General features: G+C 42.7%; 1 non-coding gene across 1 annotated transcript; it reads right to left on the bottom strand.

The window, feature by feature from the left end:
* Positions 1-2,192: 2,192 nt before the first annotated feature.
* Positions 2,193-2,297, bottom strand: LOC120272792. Its single transcript, XR_005540328.1, has one exon. It is a non-coding gene; the product is annotated as a small nucleolar RNA R71 (small nucleolar RNA).
* Between the last annotated feature and the right edge of the window lie 568 nt (positions 2,298-2,865).

Consider the following 2,865-nt stretch of genomic DNA (forward strand, 5'->3'; position numbering starts at 1 on the left):
GTTATTGAATAAGCAAAGCGATCTACGACGTAAACGTGTACCCGTTTACGTTACCTCGATGAAAGCATGGATTCAGGAGTGTTTCGGCTGGTACTGTAGCAGGGCACTGTAGCAAACATTGTAGCAAAACACTATAGCAGGTACTGTTCACAGCCTCCCAAAAAGGATTAAAACAGAGAATCCACAAGGGGCGTGCGTTAATTCCACACGCCCGTGTGAAAAATCCACACGAGCACCCACAGGGGCGTGTGGATTCCTGATTCCAGCCCTTTAAAAACCGTTTTTAGACCCGATTTCAGAATTCTTTTCTCCATCTTTTCCCCAACTTGAAAGAGGCCTTCAGCTAGGGTTTTGAGAGGTTGGCTAGAGATTTGGAGAGGTTCTACAGCTCTGACATCGTGCTCTGTTTAGAAGAAAGTTAGTGGGAGAGCTTTCGTCGGCACCGATCCGGCGATGTGTATCCTAGGCCAGACAAAGGAACCCTTTGACAAGTAGAGGACTCTCCACAAGACCATCGCCATGACTATCAAGGGGGTTTTCTATGGATTCTTCGCTTTCATATTTGATTTCATTGATTGTAATTAGCTCCATGGAGAGTTAAACCCCCTAGTCGGTACTTGGGTATTTGTGAACCCTAAGATATATTCGTTTCACTGAAACTCTTTATTATGCCTTCAATTAATTGATGTTTTATTTAAGTTCCAATCTCGAATGCTTAATTGCATGAATACTCCCTTAGAGTGACAGTAGGATTGAGAGTTCTTGTTGGTAACCCTTGTGAGTTAGTGACACACCACGAGAGTTAGACAAAGCTAGATTGGAGAGGGTTGAGAGGGTGAGTCGAGAGGTAGCAGAGTGTCCCCTTTCCCCTCCGGTGTGATTTATTCTACCTCTATTTTCTCAAGTTCTTTGTACTCATAGTAGAGTGAATGGGCTAAAGGATGACCTTCCGCTGGGGCTTTGTTGCGGGTGCAACGTAGTGAAGCGTTAAAATGATTTTAGCACCTAGGGCTTAATTGTGGCGAGGGACCTTCCACCTGGACCAAAGGATGAGGTTTACAATTAAGAAAAGGATTTATTATTTGGAATCCCTAGAACTCATTGCAATTCTATACGAGTGCGAGGTTGAGAGGTTATTCAATTTCTCCTCCAGGACATGTATAGAGTTAGGCATGGTTGACCTTAGATTTGGAACCATGTATTTAAGGATCTCCATGACTCATAATTGCATCAGTTAGAAAACATAATAGAGGGTTCTTGTACTTGAAATGATTGTCCTAGCAGAACAATATCCGGCTATCCCATTTATATCGATTGCCTTAGCTTCTCCTTTACTTGTGCTCTCTTTTTTTACTTTTGTTATCTTGTCACACATATCATTATTCATCTTTCACTTAGTTAAGAAACAATTTAATTGTTTTTATTATCTACTCCCTGTGGATACGATACCCCACTCATTTGGGATTTTATTACTTTGACAAACCTTTCCACTTGCGGGACATACGCAAGGGCCGTTGTCAAGTTTTTGGCGCCGTTGCCGGGGAGTAGGCATTTAGAGATACTTTACACTTTGTTTTCTTAGCTATTCATTCATTGAATCTAGTTTATTTCTTCTTATTCTATCATCATTCTGATTTCTTTTTCTTTCTTTTTGATGCAGCTCCAGGTTATGAACCGAGGGAATCCCTCAATATTGATTGAAGGAGATCCCGAGCTTGAACGTACACTTAGAAGAAAGGGGAAAGAACCTGTGCAAGAATCATCTAATCTAGCTGATTTGGAAGTAGAAGAATCTGAAAGAATGGCAGAACAGAATGAGCAACAGCGGACATTATCCGATTATGCCCGACCTTCAGTATTGGGGACACAATCGAGTAATGTGGGTCCCCCGGTTACAGCTCAGAACTTCGACCTAAACCCGACATTCATCCACATGTTGTAGCAATCAACACAGTTTAATGGTTTGGCCGATGAGGATCCAAATAGTGATATATAGAACTTTCTTGAGATGTGTGATATGCTTAAGATAAACGGGGTGACGGATGATGCCATCAAGTTGAGAGCCTTCCCATTTTTCTTAAAGGGGAGAGCAAAGCAATGGCTACGATCATTACCTAGAGCATCGATTATCATATGGGAGGAGATGGTAGAAGCTTTTTTGGCAGGTTATTTTCCTCCCAGAAAATTTGCAAAGCTTAGGAATGAGATCTCATCCTTTATACAGTCGAATGGGAGTCTCTATTTGAGACATGGGAAAGGTTCAAGTTGCTCCTGAGATAGTACCCGCAACACTAATTGCCGGTGTGGATGATTGTTCAAACCTTTTACAACGGGTTGAATCCAAGTACAAGGCAACTCTTGGATGCGACAACAGGACGTACCTTAGGGAGCAAGACCCCCAGTGAGGCCTGTCAACTAACTGAAGAAATGGGGTTAAATAACTACCAATGGAATGCTAGGAAGAAGAAAAAGATGGCCGGCCTCCATGAGATAGATGCAGTAACGTCATTGGCGGCTCAAGTGGAATCATTGAGTAAGAAGTTAGATCTTCTAACTTCAAATAGAATGGCTACCGTGACTACTTGCACCGGGTGTAGTGGAGGACATGCCCCCTCCAATTGCTCGATCTCTATTTGCGATTCTTCTTCGGTTGAGAATGTCGATTTTGTGGGTAATGCAATGAGGAACCAAGGGAATCCATATAGTAACACCTAAAATCCGGGTTGGAATAATCATCCCAATTTTTCGTGGAGCAACCAAGGTCCACAAAAGGCCATGGGCCACCGGGTTTCCAACAACAACAAGCCCCAAGCATAGAAAACCGAGTTTCAGGTTTGGAGACCCAAATGACCGATTTGGAGAAGG

The sequence above is a fragment of the Dioscorea cayenensis genome, chromosome 11 (assembly GCF_009730915.1).
Source record: "Dioscorea cayenensis subsp. rotundata cultivar TDr96_F1 chromosome 11, TDr96_F1_v2_PseudoChromosome.rev07_lg8_w22 25.fasta, whole genome shotgun sequence".
NCBI classification, from domain to species: Eukaryota; Viridiplantae; Streptophyta; class Magnoliopsida; order Dioscoreales; family Dioscoreaceae; genus Dioscorea; species Dioscorea cayenensis.